The sequence below is a fragment of the Chionomys nivalis genome, chromosome 17 (genome assembly GCF_950005125.1).
Source record: "Chionomys nivalis chromosome 17, mChiNiv1.1, whole genome shotgun sequence".
In the NCBI taxonomy this organism is placed as follows: Eukaryota; Metazoa; Chordata; class Mammalia; order Rodentia; family Cricetidae; genus Chionomys; species Chionomys nivalis.
The window spans coordinates 50802892-50820941 of NC_080102.1; positions in this window are offsets into that span (position 1 = coordinate 50802892).

The window sequence follows — 18050 nt, forward strand, 5'->3', positions numbered from 1 at the left end:
CTCTGGGTCAGAATTGGAACCAGGATGCAACCCCTAAGACTCACCTCTAGGAGCGCACTTCCCTCACTGAGACCCTACCTCTAAACATCCCACAGCTGCCAAAAAATGGTATTACCAATTAAAGGTCCAAGTACTGAAACCCCTGAGTCTATGGCAGGGCATTCCACATCCAAACCATAATGATGGCCAGGGTAACTGACCATAAAATATTCACAAATATAGTTTTAGATTTTGTATTATAAGTCATCTTTAAGAAGCTATTACTTATTTTTTCTTCTTGAGTTTCACTTATGAAGCCATTCAAAACATTCCAGATTGATGCATCAGAATCTTTACCTTCATCCCCTCTTAGACTCTGGTTAATCAGAGTGTCGTGTAATTCATAACTCTTTTGGATGTTAGCAACTGCACATAACCAATCATGTAGATTGTTTTTTACATATTCCTTGGAGATATTTCAAATACCCCTTAGAAAAGAAAGCCCGGGAAGTTAAACCAATCTTGTTCTTCCTCCTGTTTTGGTTGTGAGCCTAACTTTTGATGGTGGAGCCATCGCTACAGAATTCTCTTCCATCATTTTTTTTAATATTTTGAGACAGGGTTTTTCTGTGTAGCTTTGGAGTCTGTCCTGGAACTAGCTCTTGTAGACCAGGCTGGCCTTGAACTCACAGAGATCTGCCTGCCTCTGCCCCCTGAGTGCTGGGATTAAAGACGTGTGCCACCACTGCCTGGCCAACTCTGTTCCACCTTTAAATGGCCTCAATCTTCCCCATGTCCACAAGGTCCCAGCTTTTTCATTTACTTTGATTCTCTCCTGGAGGTATTGCTGGAAATTGGCAGCACCCACAATTTCATCTTCTACAGGGTGAGAACAGAGAAGAGGGCAAAATTCAAAACCTGTTCTTATTTTCTTCATCCTTCACCATCACAAGCCTTTTCACAGGCACAATGCTGAAAGCAGAAACAGAAAGCTCTAGTGCTTAATTTTTGATGACACAGGTAATATTCACTTTAAACAGACAGGTTATCACACTATCCCTCCTTTTAAATTGTATGTAAGTATGTATAAACATAAAAGAGAGTTTATACTTGTTCATGTTTAAAAACAAAAAATCACAAAAGATTGAGTCAAGAGTCAGATATGCTGTACCTTAAGACAGATTTTCAAAAGTTCCAAACCATCCCCATTCTTATAACAAATTAGGAGAAGTAGATGTTTTTAAAAGAAAACGTTGATTGTCATCTTAAAATAAGCTAATGAATATTTTGCTTTTCAATTTTAATTAACTTACTTACATCGGTACAATCCATCTAAGTTCTTTGGAGTTTTTAATTTTCAACAATATAAAGGACCCAAAGACAGAAAGAGTCCGAATGAATTGCTACAGCATGCCACTGTGCCGTAGCGTGCCCTGTCCCCTCCTTCCCCCTCCTGCTTCTAATCTCTCATTGGTGGACTGAGTGCTCTCAGTTAATGTGGAATTGTCTCTCCACTTCCATGTCCTCGCTTGCTCCAACTGCCCATTGTAATAAGCTGGAATAACACACTGCCTGTCCCTTTATGTCACGCTTCAGCTATAAGACTAGTTTCACTATATACTGAATCCTCATTTCCCATTGACAAAGTGTCTGGAGTAACAGTTTTAATTACAACTCAAGAGAACCATGCAAGGATCAATAAGCAACAGGCTCCAGCTCACAAATCTATCTGTCTGTTGGCCAAGTATTCGATAAAAGCAGATTAGCTGGGTTGGCTTCTCCGCATTGGGAGCAGGGAAGTTCTGGGGATCTTAAAGTGAACAAAGTTATGTCGCATTCTATATCTCTGAACTAAATATTTTCTGGAACAATTATTCCCTATCTTTAGAAATGGGGAAAGGTCTGGTTTCTTTGTTGTGACGTTTCGGTTAGTTCCAGCTGTGGAGTTGACATCTTGGTCTTTGTTGAGTGCTGTCTCTAGACTCTGTCCCCCTTCTGAGGTCCATAAGGAAACCCTTCTGGATCTTTCATTGAGATCATGTTTTTAACAAATGGCTGCTGGAAAGAAATGCAGACGTAACTGTCCATTCGACTGCAAAGCCTTGGGATCCTCTGCAAGAGTGGTTAAGGGAGCAAAGGGCACAGCAGAAGCAAACTCTTGGTTTTTAGGGACTCCGGCATCAGTTACACACAAAGGGACCCCAGGGATTGCCATCAAGGCCACTGTGTTTTAGAAGGATAAAACCCTCCCTGGAGCTGAAGAGAGATCATGCCATTGTCATCTACTTTAAATTGAGTAATTTTATACCATGTTATAGATGTTATCTAGAGGAGAGTGATCTTTTCAAGTCAAAACTCCAGCTTCTGCTAAATTTTGAATTTAAGAACGCTTTTCTCGTCATCCTTAAACTATGTTTTTTTCAATGGTTACTTATTTCAGATTGAATTAAGTCAAGCTTAGTAGAAAAGGATTTTTATGTCTGTTCATATTTGCGTTTGTCAAAATCCCTTTAATGCCATTTATATGATAATCTTCCAAAAGTTCTTTTATGTTTGACTTATTTGTAAAAGTGATATATGTGTATCAATGTTTTATACTAATTTTACATTTTTTTCTGCCCATTTTTTAAAAAGATGTTTTTTTCTCTAGTCAATCCTTTAACAGCTGGTAACAAAATGTGTTCTCAATTCCACGTGAAGTACATGAGTGCCCTCTCTCGTCCAACTCAGGGTAAAACAACATAGTAGTCAAATGGTTATCTAGTGACAGGAAATGAAAAGGACCATATCTAATGATGATAGAAGGTAAAATAATTGTCTTCCATTTTTGAAAATATATCATATATTTTATTAAGAAAAAGGGTATTGACTGAAAGAAAATCTCAGTGTGAAGAGAACTTCTTCTAGTCTGTGGGTAGAGTCTCAGTGGGTAGGTACACTGCAAACAGATCTAGGGGTTAGAATGAGCTTCCGTTATATTTTCAAAATCCCTGTATGGAGATACCAATTTCTCTGATTTATATCTAAAAATTGTAACATGCTGGTTTCCACTTCTAAAATAAGTGAAATAAAAGCAACACAAACATGCCTGGTGTCAGTATCTGTTGAAGTCAACATAGAATTTGCAGACTGCACCACACAGTCTAAAGTGAATTTATTTCTTATTTCTGTATTTCTAATTATCTCCCTTGGGAAGCCACTGAACCAAAAACTGTGTGCAGGTCTTTGTGCTTGGTATGAAAGACCAAGATGGTAGAGAGCTTTCTGGATCACATTGGAAAGAATGCTCCCGCAGAGTCCAGCGTCCTTGCCGTGTCCTGAGAGAGGTGCTGTGGTTTTGACTGCCTTCTGCAGAACTTCGAAGGGGAAAAGGTTATTGCCCTCTATGTCAATGTTTTTTGGGATCTCAGATGAGGCGATTGTACTGTAAATCCTTCACATTCTATGGAAGATGTTTCCTTAAGGCATGAATGGAAGTGTGTTCTTAGAGGAATTTGGGGGAAAAGACAGGGCAGGTTCCTAAACCTAAGGCTACTTCTTGCTCAGCTCCCCCACACACCCTACCAATGCTTTATGCTCTTGCTAAGTGCTGTTCACTGATGAATCTTAGTGCTACAACCACTACCCATGGTTTGAGTTCCATCAGGGGACAGAAGTGACTTTTGAAGTCACCCAGTAAGCTCCTCCATAGGTGGCTGGAGTTGTTTGCTAAGGTCACATGCACACTGGCCATATGGTGGTCATTTCCTTCTGAGATTTGCTGCTGTTGCTGCTGCTGCCGCCACCATGGCTGCAGTGGCTATCTGAATAACACATTTCACCAAAACTCTGCCTAGCTGCATAGGAACTGAATCCCTCACTACCAGAAACACCTCCCCCTTGCTATTGTGTAGAATGAGAGTGATTCTTGTCACTCTCCCGTGTGATAGAAGATATTGCCATCTCCCGTTTACCCATTTCGTTGAGCTTCTCCTGTGTTATATAAGGACGTTTATTAGACGGAGATAGTTGAAATACAGACTGATCAATTGAATGTGAGGTTGATCCTGTCCTAACCCTTCTCACCATAAAAGCTCATATCTACTCTTCAAAGCTCTGTTCCTTAGTAATATTGTTTCACATATTACCCTGGGTATGAGTGTGTGTGTGTGCATGTGTGTGTGTGTGTATGAATGTGTGTGTGTGTGTGTTCCAAACATAACACCATTCAAACATAACACCTTAGCTTTTCTGTTACATTAAATTTCTACTGATTGTTTTATTATTTATCTATTCGTATGTTTTCCCTCCAAAAGAAGGTCATCAGCTGTCACCTATGTGATTTGTTTTGAATTTTTTTTGCAGGAAATGACACTTAGCAATGCAGTGATGAGTCATAAAAACAGCATTTTAAGTGGGTTATCTTGGAAGCTACCTTCAACTATCCATCCCTTCTGCTGACACTATCCATTGATCCTAGGTGCTAGGGGCACAGTGGGCGACAAATGAGGACAGCTACACGCACAGTTTTAGAACTAATGGATTGAATATGATGAGATTCCTAGACATACTTTTGACTAAAGCTCAACTTTGTTAAAAATATCAGCTTTTAGTATCGTGGATTGGTATCTTGCCAAGATATTTCTCATTGTTATTAGCAGAATAATTCAGAACATAATTACAGTCTAAGAGGCTTTTATAGAGCATCAAGGTACAAACAGAAGCCTCACAGAAGATGGAAGCAAATTGCAAAGAGCTAGTAAGAGAAAGATACAGAATTTTCTGATTTTTGAATTTGGGTAACCAGCTAGTTTGAGTCACAACTTCAAGGCCTTTGGCAGATGTGGACTCATTAACAGCGAGCCAGGGTCCAGCCCTGTTTCATCCATACAGTAGGAGAATATCTTCCACTGGCTGCTATTATTTGGAAAAGGTCTGACGTAGCATCACTGCTTTCTGGATAGAGGTATTTTTCTTTTTGGTCTTTTTTTTTTTCCTCAAGAACTCTTATCAAGAAATTGTCTAGACCTGACACCGTTAATCAGATGAAATTAAAGCAGCCTATGGTTGTTTTGCCTCCCGAGGAATGAGACCTGGAGAAGAGCAGTTGGAGTAGGCTGATGTACAGCTATTTACCGAGATATGGGCTTTGCTTTTCTGAGTTAGCCCATCTCGGTGGATAACGTCCAGCAAATTCAAACTGTAAAACATAACATTAAATAATAAAATACTCTGACAGCATGTGAGGGTGGGAAAGAACATTGGTACATTTCCCTAAAGATGTGTTTTACAAGGAAAGGCATATATCATACAATAAAGAACTATAATTCAACATTTCTTGGCTAGAGCAAGGAGCCAATTTTTTTTTGTATTGTTCCTGGAAGAAAATGACCTTTCTGAAATCTCCACTTACTCCTTCCTGGCCAATCCTAGGACTTCTTTCTTTTGGCAAGGGGCATGGTAGCATAGCCCCAGTTTCATGGAGGAAAGCTTCAGGGGAAGTACAGAGACATGTCATTGCATAGAGCTCCAAGCTCTTTCTCTCTCTCTCTCTCTCTCTCTCTCTCTCTCTCTCTCTCTCTCTCTCTCTCTCTCTCTCTCTCCGTCCCTCCCTCCCTCCCTCTTTTCCTCCCTCCCTCCCCCCTCTCTCTTTCTCTTTCTCCTCTCTCTCTCTCTCTCTCTCTCTCTCTCTCTCTCTCTCTCTCTCATAAGATACATTATCGCTACTCACTGCTTCCCTCTGGCTTTCAGCCTCCTGGTTAACCTCCATCCTTTATCTGCCTTTTCTGGACTTCCCCACAGACCATGGTACCCATTGTAATAACATGTGGGCCAAAGCGAGCAATACTGATTTTCACAGAGTATATAATTCCATAGGAATTTTATGATAATTGAGCCATGATTCTTGTAAAATGATTTTAAAGTTGTATCTAGAAAGCAAATTATGGCATAATATTCCCCCAGGCTCTTAATAACGTTGCCTATTTTTAGGAATTCTCCCATGTGCTCCGGCACTTTGTAACTCAACGGTCCTGACAAGGAAAATGACAAAAGAGGCAGAGATGCTGAAAACCTATTTTTAGTCTAAGTGAGGGTTTATTACAAGCACTATATCCCAATCGTACACACTAGAGCATTCGACATCATCAGAGTAAAGTCGACAGATAGCACAATTGGACACAGCTAATTTTCCAAATACATGCTTCTCTGTGGTTTTTCTCCTACTCAGTCTTCTTCAGCTAAGCCAGTAAGTGCCTCACCCTCTTGTGGGTGGGTCAGCACGCTTTGATTTGGGTGGGGATAGGTTGCAGAAGGGAAGTGCTATTGAGAATCTTGTCAAAATAGTGAAATGCAATCAATATACGTTTGTTTCTATATAGCTAATAAAGGACCCTCTGCATACATACATCCTCCTCCTGACACTCGGAACAACACGTGTAGTATTTGATGACCTTCCCACGGACTCTGAATAACACATTGGTTAGAGAGGCTGGGTGGCCTGGGAGATGGCTCTGGTACCTCACTCCAATCCAGCTGATGATTGAACAGAACATTTACTTTATTTTCTTCGTTCATCTTGTCACTTTTCCACAATCCAGTGAGCCCTTTCTTTCCTAATTAGTTTTCTGCTCAGCAGCTTATTACGTTTGCCCCTTCCAACTAAACAGATCAAACAACCGTCGACGGTTGTCACGAGACAAAGCTAAATTATTGTGGAAGCAATAAAAATAAAATAGCTCTAACCGAATCTATTGGGCTTTGGGGAAAACGAAAATGTGCTCATTTTTCTTTCAAACTGCCTGGCCTCGTTCTTCACCTTCTAGCATGACAGTAAACCACATCCCCCCCCCCCCCCCATCAACCATGGGGCAGTGTTTAGATAAGACAAGGGCAATCCTATTTTCTTCTCTTGAATAAAGACAAGCAAAACAGTATGTTTGTCAGGGCAGAGATTTCTCTACCATGATGGTCCCCAGCACGGCTCTACATAAATGTTATTAAACTCCACGCTAAACAGCCCATGTGTGTGGGTACTGAGCCCAGAAGAGGCTGACGGCTAATGAATAAACATATACTGTGTTTCCACCAATGCTTACTTTTGCAAGGCTAGGCTGCTTGAGTACTTCTGGCAGAATGAACCATTTATTTTGTTTAAAAAACACAGATGCTCATATGGAAACACGCGTACACCGGGCAGAGTGTTTACTGAGTTTATAAATAGGTGCGCCTCTGATGATTTTGCCTGAAGCATGTCAAAAGACTCAGCTCCATCCACTTTAGGGGAAAAAAAAGAAAGAAAGAAAAAAAGAAAAGGAAAAAGAAATGCCATTTTCGCCTCCAGCCCCACACACACTTAGTGCCAGTGCCAGTTACCCATTCCAGGCCCTTCTTCCGAGTTCTTATCTCCCTTTCAAAACACATGGACTCGTGGACAGAAAAGTTCAAAGGGCTTCCTAAAGCACATGTAGTTTGGCCCTTATTTGGGAAGGACACCATGACAGTAGGTTTACCCAATATAGAATTTGGAGTAGAAACCTGTGCATGTGTGTGGTTTATTTCATATTTGTAAGTTTATTGTACTAAATTATAAAACATTTCCATTCGTAAATTGAGGAATTATTTTCTATTAATAACATGGTAAACTGAAGGATAGGTTATCATTTTTTTTATTTCACTATTAATGAGTTTGCTACACACCCTTCTAAATTTATCTCTGAGATTTCAGGCCTTTTGGTAGCCAATAATTTGGTACTGAGCCCTGGCTGCACTAAATGAGGAACACACTTTGTAATATAAATAGTGTAGACTGAACTAACAGAGTGAAAAAGTCCAGAAAACTTTATACATTTCTATTATGTATACAACATAATATACAAAACAATATATAGTTTATTATTTCTATTTTATTTTCTATTTCTATTATATTGTATATATGTATATATATGTATGTGTAGTATATGTATATATAATAGAAATAGAAAATATAATAGAAACAGTAAAGTATATATTTTTAATATAATACAATATATAACATATTTTTGTGTATACATTTTTATATATTTAATTTTATATATAGATACTTTAAATGCATATATTTATCTTTGCAACAAATATATTTATTTAATATTATAATAATGCTTATATACATATGAAAAATGTGTGTAAGAATTTATATATGCAAATATGTATTCACATATAATTAAACCACATCTGTGTTTATAAACCTTTATATGTATAAATATAACTATACATCACACACACACAAAGGAACATTTTCAAGGCTACAGGCTACTTCTGACCACACCACAATGCCTCTGATTTGCCAGAGTCAGAGAAACTCTTATGAATGGTTGAAGCTTACGTCATCCTCCAGGAACAATGAAGCATTTGAAGAGTGGACAGCCATGACGAGGTGGTCACTGCGATCCTGCTAAGAAGGGAGTCCAGGGCAGCCAGGTGCAGGGAAGGCTCTGTGGACTGTGTCTCTGACTCATCTTTGCATTGCCACCCTGGCACTGGTACAGTGATTAACAACTCTTCAGCCCAAGACTTCAAGCCCTGGCATGAACTCTTTCAGACAAAGCTATCCTTCTCAGAGTTTAGAGTGCTGTAATGACCTGGAAGAAGGCAGACTGCAAAGACAGGGAGATGCAGGCTCTCTGGGGAAGTGAGGTCATTAAAAATAATGAGCAACCTTCCACTTCCTCCTGCTTATTAACCTTCAGCAAAGGATGACCTGACTCTTACGGTTTTGACACAGTTGCCATCTTTATTAATATCTATCCCCAGATACCTAAGGATGTTTCCCCTAACATGGTCTGTGGTGTTTGGAATCATGCTCCAAAAACACCCAGTATCTTTTCCTTTTCCGTGTTTGCTTTGGACAGCTTGGAATCAGCCTTTTAATTAGTTGGCTCTAAGCTAAACAAAAATTTCTCATCCTCCTCATCTGTAAAACTTGCAAAGGCCGACTGCAAATATCCATCCCAAAGTCTCATTCATTTCAAATGCCTCCCTGGAACTGGCCCACAGTCCTAACTCATGTCTAAGAACCTCTAGAAATGGTTTCAACACTTAATTGTTGGCAGAGTTTTGCATTCAGAATTCTGATAGGAGCAGAGGTGGCTGAATGAACCAGATGGTTGGTAAGAGGCCAGACTTTTTAGTCTTGAAGAGATTTCTAGCATGAATTATGAAGCTAACTCTGAGTTAGTACTTTGTTTCCCTGGAGAATGGCTGCCTGAGTGCCAAATCACAGAGCTGAACTCTTAACTGTTTTTCCCTTGTAGTTAACAACTTACTGCAAGCTTTGATCAAAGGGAAGTAGGTATAACTGCTAAGACCTTGGGAAACTGTCAGAATGACATGAGTCCCTGTGACCTGTGGGTCCAAGTACCAAGGCTTCTAATGAGCATAGAATAAACAGGAAGGAGTGTTTAGAGCACCTCTCAGGAAGGAGTGTTGGAGCACCTATCAGTTAGGAGTGTTGGAGCACCTCTCAAGTGGAGTGTTGGAGCACCTCTCAGGAAGGAGTGTTGGTGCACCTCACAGGAAAAAGTGTTGGAGCACCTCTCAGGTAGGAGCGTTGAGCACCTCACAGGTAGGAGTATTGGAGCACCTCACAGGTAGGAGTATTGGAGCACCTCACAGGTAGGGGTATTAGAGCACCTCTCAGGAAGGAGTGTTGGAGCACCTCTCAGGTAAGAGATTAGAGCACCTCACAGGTAGGAGTATTGGAGCACCTCACAGGTAGGGGTATTGGAACACCTCTCAGGAAGGAGTGTTGGAGCACCCCTCAGGAAGGAGTGTTGGAGCACCCCTCAGGAAGGAGTGCTGGAGCACCTCTCAGGAAAAAGTTTCGGAGCACCTCTCAGGAAGGAGTATTGGAGCACCTCTGAAGTAGGAGTGTTGAAGCTCCTCAAAGGTTCCTCATTTGCATTATTAAATTGCATCTTGACGTGAACTGCAGGGTGGGACAGAAACCTCTGTTTACGAATGGGGCAACTATATTCACGTAAAACCTGAGAGAGCTTAGTAAGTAATTCTAGACACAAAGGAATAGAGTTAAGCATAGCTTCTTGGTAGCAGCATTTTCTCAGGTGGGCTCTGTTTGCTGGAGGCAAGCATGTCATTTAAGAGAGACTTCCTGACTCAGCTTTATCTGCAAAAACCTTGCAGCTATTTTAAGAGGCCCTGCCAACCAATGCTTAAATAGTGTTTATCAATAGCCAACAGCATGCTTCTTGGTGGTGTCAGGGATCTTGAAACTCCATAGAGTTGTGACAATAAGCATGGCTCCCACCGGTACCTCCATCATGAAGTCAGACTCTCAGAAAGCTAAGGAAGGGGGTGGATCCAGTCATCAAAGCCATGGTTTTAATCCTAGCCATATCACTTAGCAAATTAAAAACTCATGTGGTCAGAAAAAGAGAGATACACAGTAATGACAGATTCAGATGAAAAAAACCTCTAAACAGTTTACAGTGCATTTAAAAATATATATAGGCTTGGGAGAGAAAAGAAAAAGGATAAAGTCCTTAAAAAAAAAAAAAAAGAAGAAGAAAGAGAGTAGTTGGGTGTGGTGACACACACCTTTAATCCCAGCACTTGGGAGGCAGAGGAAGGTAGATTTCTGTGAGTTCAAGGACCAACTGGTCTACAGAGTGAGTTCCAGGATGGCCAAAGATACACAGAAAAACTTTGTCTAAAAAAAAAAAAAGAAAAGAATGATGAAAATATACAAAGAATCTGGATTCTGTATGTTATTGTGTTGTCTTTGAATTATTTGCTGAGGAAGAAATAGCAACTGCTAAAAGACATTTGATTATAAATGCTGCTGAATTAATCCAACAAACATATTTTGAAAATGCCTTTACTTCAAAATTTAAGTAAAAAGATATATTACTTTGGAGAAGAGGTTTTACTTTTGTTTTTACAGGAAATGAGAGGCTGTGAGTTTATTCTGGGTTAAGAAAAATCAGGTTTGATCAAGGAAGACCCTCCCTGAAAAAAAATCTCTGATAGGGGATGGTCCAGATGATACAACTTTTTAGAACACCTCTGTTGGAGTTTCCTCTGAATTCTACATCCAGAACAACGTCAAGACTGCTGGTTCAGATTATCAGGCCTCAAAGAATATTCCAGTCAGGACTTGACCATAATCCTAAATTTTCATTAGGTCCCCATAAGATTATTAGAGTTTCCAATTATCAAGAAGTAGCTTAGAAAACTACACTCGCATTCCCAAAGAATGTATTATGAATATTTGTCTTTGTTTAGAGTGTTGGTTACAAGTTGTTATGAATAATGGTCAGGAAAAAAAGCTGAACAAAGGGATTAGATTCAGAGTTCTTGTTTTGAAAAGAATAAAAGGGGAAGTACTGTTGGACAATGGTCTTGTACCTTGTAAATTTTTGTCACTTGTATTGGTTTAATAAAACACTTATGGCCAGTAGCCAGGCAGGAAGTATAGGTGGGGTGACTAAACTAGGAGAATTATGGGAGAAGGAAAGACTCAGTTTGTAGTTGTCACCCAGACACAGAGGACTCAAGATGAGAATGCCTCACTGATAAAAGGTGCCAAGCCATGTGGCTAACACAGACAAGAATTATAGGTAATTTAAGATGCAAAAGTTAGTTAATAAGAAGCCTGAGCTAATAACAGGCCAACCAGTTTATAATTAATGTAGGCTCTGTGTGTTTCTTTGGGACTGAACAGCTGCAGGACCAGGTGGAATACAAACCTCTGTCTACTGCAAGGAGTTTGCATTTTTATCTGGGAATGATCCATATAACAATACAATTTCTAAATTCATTTAATAGTTTATTATCCAATAACCAGACATGGTGACGTGCTGAGGCTTCACTTGATAAAGGGAGAGATACAATGATTGCCTTTAAAGGTCTCCCAACTTAATCACAGGCCTTGTTGATTTATAAACCTACGCACATCATAGGCAAGGGAGAGTGAGTTGCTAAGGAAGCAAGAAGTAGAGAGACTGATCATTTACACAACCATTTAACACTCTTATCTCCTGTATCCATGCTTGCCTTTTATATTACTTACTCACGAAAAGCATGAATAGAAGATGCTATTGTTAGTAATGCCACAAACAAGTGTGTGTGCATTGCTGGAAATTAAGCTAGAAATCAGTGAAAAATGGGTTTCTTTGATTACAGATTAGAACTATCTAATAGAACTTTCCATGCTAGTGGGAATGTTCTATGTCTATGCTATTCATGGACATGGGGTCAGAAGCACATGGAAAGTCTCTCCATGTGGTTGGCAGACACAAATTTTAATTTAATTTAATTTTCATTAACTCAGAATATAATTTAACAGCCATATGTTGCTAGTAACCATGATAACTGACAGCATTTTAAAAGACAATTTCCATGGACAATGAGGTACTGTGAAGTCTGCTTCCTCCACCTTCACCTTCACAGATACTAAACCCACGGGCTAGGAAGTCTGTCAGAATGTGCTTCTGCTAAAGTCACAGACTCAAAGCTGCCCTAGTGGGCAGGAGTCTTGCATTTGGGGGCTGACTCTAGGGTCCAATCTAGACCCCAGCTATATTCAACCCACAAATATCTGGGTACATTTTAAAAGCAAACTCTCCTATTGGTACAGGTGTTGTGAGCTTGCAAAGAATCAGCATGAAGCCACTTCAGACAGAGTAGAATGAGAAACTCCAACTCCTCCAAGACGGTGATGCCCACGCTGCGAGAAATTAAATGGCTGATTAATAACCATTACAGTTTCCTGTTTGAAAGGTGGAGAGTAATAAACACAGAAACATCACACACACACAAGTACGCACACACCTGTGTGTTTAACTGTTGTATGTCTCAGGCCCAGTGACTACCTATGCCTGGTAGTTGCTTTGTTGGGAGTCCTAACAAGGAATTAAGAAATAGACAAGACTAGTTTAAACTTCCGGAAACGAAACTGATAAACGGACACCACTTGAGGTCCCTTATCACAGGATCAAACTCATGATCTGAGCCTGTTTGAAATAAGGAAATGCTGTCAAGCAATAAATTAAATTACTCATGTCAGATACTAAATTCTTCAGTAATAATGTACTAATCCTTGAGCTCCTGTTTTTGGTGAGTCTGTTGGCTTTAGACATACCCTTTCCCCTTTCTTTCTCTCGAGGTTTATTTTTCAGGTAAAATGGATGTACTTCAACTTTCCCGCTGGGAAGTGCACAAGAGCAAATTGAAATGAAATGGTTTTATAAAGCCAGTTCTGGAGAAAACAACACTGCAGTTGCATTTCTATGAAGAGTGATAACTGCAAAAGTAGAATAGGTAGGGAGAAAGTTCCCAGCCCAGACTTGTAGAAAAGGCTCCCCCTGGGAATTCTAAGGCTGGGGCCGTGGGAAGGCCATTCTGCATTGCTCATCTTCGGGTCTGCTGGTGGCTGCCTTCCTGGCCAGCTACTGAACCTCTCCCATGACTGTGAGCTTACACACAGCGCTGCTGACGCACGCACGCGCGACTGCCCTCATTACTCAGGCGTTACTGACAGACTGTTGCCTACAGGCCTGTGGACAGATCCCACTGCCTCACCAGGAAGCAACAGGAAATGGCATCGTGATTAGTTGGCTTTACCCTTACGGAGAGGAAGCAGACCTCCGCTACTATAACACGTACCATATTTTAGGATGCTCACTAGGTGCCAAGGAGGGTCTTTATTGAAAATAGGTCTTGTGAAAATACTATTCAAAGAAAATTGGCTTGTGAAATGACCAACATCGGATCATTTCATGAGCTCATAGCAATAAAGCTCCCGTTATTGGAAGCCAATAACTCGGTGAGCATATTCACTGGACACAGCTTGGGCTGTAGTCAGTTTTCACAACCAACAAAAACCTTTAAAAACACTCACTGTGTGTTCAGGTGAAGAAGCAACATTCGAGAGGCTGAACAGTTGGCCTAGGTCCACATTGTCAGTTACACACCCGTTGAACTCCTAAAGCTATTTCCAGTTGGCTGGGCAGTCCTCCTGTGAGTAAGGTCCCTGAAGGAGAGAGGTAGAGATGAAGGAGGAAGCAGCCCAAGAATGCCGAGGCTTCCAGCTTCACTGAGTTAGGAGAAAATCATAAACCATCTCTCTCTAAATTCATCCCTACTTTATCAATCACAGTTCTAGGCACAACCCAGATAACTGCTGAATGTAAGGATGCTTTCATCTCTTCCCCAAAACATTAATTTTAGACATATTTTATGGAATTGTCATGTTGGAATATGTATTATGGCTTTAAACATTGAACAGAAAAAAAATTCTACAGTCTCTCCAACTGTAGGATGGTTTTCCTGTGGGGAAGGCAGTGAAATGAACAGAAGAATGAAGGAAATAATCCCCGCTGGCCCTGAGGATTGTGCGAAAGGCAGGGCTTTGCCAGTGACCGAGTGTTGATGAGACTGAGAAGGGACAATAACATTAATTTAGACAAAATCGTCAGGTGTTGCATGACAAGACGTTTTCTAGGTAGACACAGCACATGCCTGTCTCCTCACCACAGACAGGGAGCCTATGGCAGACCAAAGTCCAAATTAGTGAACCCATGAGTTTGATTGAGGTTACTTACAGGAGCAGAGATGGCTTAAATATAGCTGCATCACCAAAGTACATTCCAGAATTGTTGACAGCTCACAAAAGCTGGGATCCTAGAGCACATGGCTTAGCCTGCAGGCAGCTCAACTGGGTAAAAGTGTTGTCCTAGTTACTGTTCTATTGCTGTGAAGACACTCCGTGATCAAGGCAGCTCTTATAAAAGAAAGCATTTAATTGGGACTGGCTTGCAGTTTTAGGAGGGTTAGTCCATGATCATCATGGCAAGAATTAGACAGGCATGGTGCTGGGGTAGTACCTGAGAGCTTTACGTTGTAATCTTCAGGCAGGGGAGAGAGAGAGACAGAGAGACAGAGAGGGAGAGAGAGAGAGGAGAGGGAGAGACACAGAGATAGGTAGAGTGCTGGGCCCAGTATGGGCTTTTGACATCTCAAAGCCCAATCCCAATGACGTACCTCTTCCAATCATCCAACAAGGCCACAACTCCTAATTCTTCCTATACAATCCACCAAACTGGGAGCCAAACATTCAAATAAATGAGCCTATGGAGGCCATTCTTATTCAAAGTCCCACAAGCATTCTTTCTAGTACCCTTGGCTGTTTCCTTCCAGGCAGCTTGTTTTGACTTGGTCTTTGCAATTTAGCTTATCTGAACGTAACTTACCCATCTTTATTGTTTACTCTTGGGAGAGAAGGACCTATTGAATCTGGTCAGTTTTAGAGACTTCCTGTAGCTATTTTGAATTGTTTATCTTCTGTCTTAAGAAGCTTACCTGAAGAATGGAATGTTTCAAGTTGAGAGGAAACTGCAACACAAAGCTCCATCCCTTCCTGGGTTCTTACATCCTTTCCAGGCCCTCTCCTTCAGCAATCCCTGAGCCTTGGAAGGGGGCAACTATAGATGTCCATCAATGGCTAAGAGGTACACCACTGTGCCACAGCCACACTCAACAGCATCACCAGTGGTTATGATTTGAGACCGACCCCAATGGTCTACCAGCATAAGCTCAGATGTTTAAAAGGCAGTTTGATAGGTATGTTACATCCATCTAATTATAGGATAGAAGATGCTTTCCCCCTAGGAACCTCTGACCTCCCAGCCATAGGATTTTGTCCTGGTGTGCAGTACCAGATGTGGAACTCCCTCTTGTAGATGGAGCCTTAACTCCTGTAGGAAGGTTGTTGGTGCTACCCATGATAACCCAGCCATTACTGCACAAGCAAGCACATCCTGACCAGCATGCCACTAAATCTCCATACCAGACTGGAGGTTCCTGCTGGATCAACCTTTTTTTCCTTTAACTCCTCTGTGAATGTAGTTCTCATTGAACTGTGATTTAAACACAGCTTCTCTTATTCCTGGTTCCCTTGATAGCATTTGCTCCTCCTCTGAAGTCTTCCCGTTCCAGATACTTATGGCTACCTCAAATGGAGAACACCGAATGTTCCTAATAACATTGATAAGCCAGTCAATTAGGCACTGATACTGTTTCAGGTTATGTAGCCTACGCCTTAAAAACGAATGGGGAGTTATTACTAAGTTTTCCTGATCCTATCCACTTCCACGTCCCACAGCCTCATAAGCCATGCTGTTGGTGTCAGGCTCTTTCACTCTTGTTTAGAAGTCTTTTAATTTCATAGAGATGACTCAAAAACAGTGCTCACCCCAGATGGATGACAACTCACAAAACCTGGGATCCCAGAGCACAGCTTGTAGGTAACTCAACAGGTTGAAAAGTGTTCCTTCCACGCTGCCTGTCTCTGTTGTCTCTGTCTTCTTCAAGGATGGCTTGTTTGACAATGGCTTTCAGCAGTATTTGCTGTTTACTTATGGGAAGGAGAGGAACTAGTGAATCCTGTCAGTTTCAGGAACTTCCTGGAGCTATTGAGTAGTTTACGTTCTGACTTAAGGATGTTCTGGTGGCATAGAGTGTTTCAGTCCCTGATAAGATCACAACACAGCATCAGAGGTGCTCTGTAGAAGTCTTGTGGACTATTAGCTTGAGATGTGCTACATTTGTCTATGCTGTGGAATATTTGTTCAATGATGCAGATGTGCTGCTTTATTTTGTGTTGCATTTGTTTAACTCTGTGAAACTGTGTTACTTTGCCTACCTAAAACATCTGATTAGTCTATAAAGAGCTGAATGTTCAAGAGTTAGGCAGGAGAGAGGGATAGGTGTGACTGACAGGCAGAGAGAATAATTAGGAGGAGAAATCTAAGCTCAAGAGAAGAATAGGAGAAGCAAGAAAAGGAGGAGAGGAGGACACCAGGGACCAGTCACCCAGTCACACAGCAGCCACAAAGGAAGAAGGAAAGATACATAGAATAAAGTAAAAAGCCAAGAAACAAAATGTAGTTATAGAGAAACACAATTTGTTAGGAAAACTGACTAGAAACAAGCCAAGTTAAAGCCAGGCATTCATAAGTAAGAATAAGTCTCCATTTATTTATTTGGGAGCTGGGTGGTGGGTCCTCAAAGAGTAAAAACCAACTACATAGAAGGCTTTAACTATATGTCACACATTCAAGGAACCACCATGATCTGTCAGAAGAGTGGCCACTGCCACTGGGAGAGCCTCTCTCTCACTAAGTGCACAGCATATAGCCAGGGGTGGACATCACTCAAACCTCTCACATCTGTGTAGGGCATCAACAGTGCAGAGAAACTGTGGGTTTGGGGGGAACAAACCATGTAGGGCAAATATTATGGAGGCATTTCTGAATTATTTACCAGGTAGTCTCCAACACACAATGTTTTAACTCTGGTAATTTTATATAAAAAATTTATACATTTACTGAATCTGTCAAATATTTGCATTTTGGATTTTTAAGTGCAAGAAATAAGTGTGTATGTGTGTTTTAAATTGCTTTTATTTTCCTAATCTTAAAAGAAGTGGTTATTTCTACTTTTCCAGACTGTGTAGAAGCTGAACTACTAAATTATAGTTTTGAATTGTTTTAAATTAAGATCTTTTCTAATTTGGGGGTAGGTCTTGCTAAATTTCCCAGAAAACCCTTGACCTTTTGGTCCTTGGTCCTCATTTAAGTAACTAAGGTTACAGATCTGTGCCATCAAACTACCTTGAATGTGACTCTTTGGGGGCAGGAGGTGGGGTGGGCCATATGCACATTTCTGTGAAATCTATTTTAAAGGCTGCAATAAAAGCCTACAAGGTCTCTGTCTCTGTCTTCTTTCATCGCCTGATGAAGGTTAATATTCAGGAGGATGCTTATATGTTTTTCTTTGGGTTCACCTTCTTATTTAGCTTCTCTAGAATCACGAATTATAGTCTCAATGTCCTTTATTTATGGCTAGAAACCAAATATGAGTGAGTACATCCCATGTTCCTCTTTTTGGGTCTGGCTTACCTCACTCAGGATAGTGTTTTGGAGCACTGGACTGAAGTCTCACGATCCAAAGGAGGAGCAGAAGGAGAGTGAGCACGAGCAAGGAACTCAGGACCGCGAGGGGTGCACCCACACACTGAGGCAAAGGGGATGTTC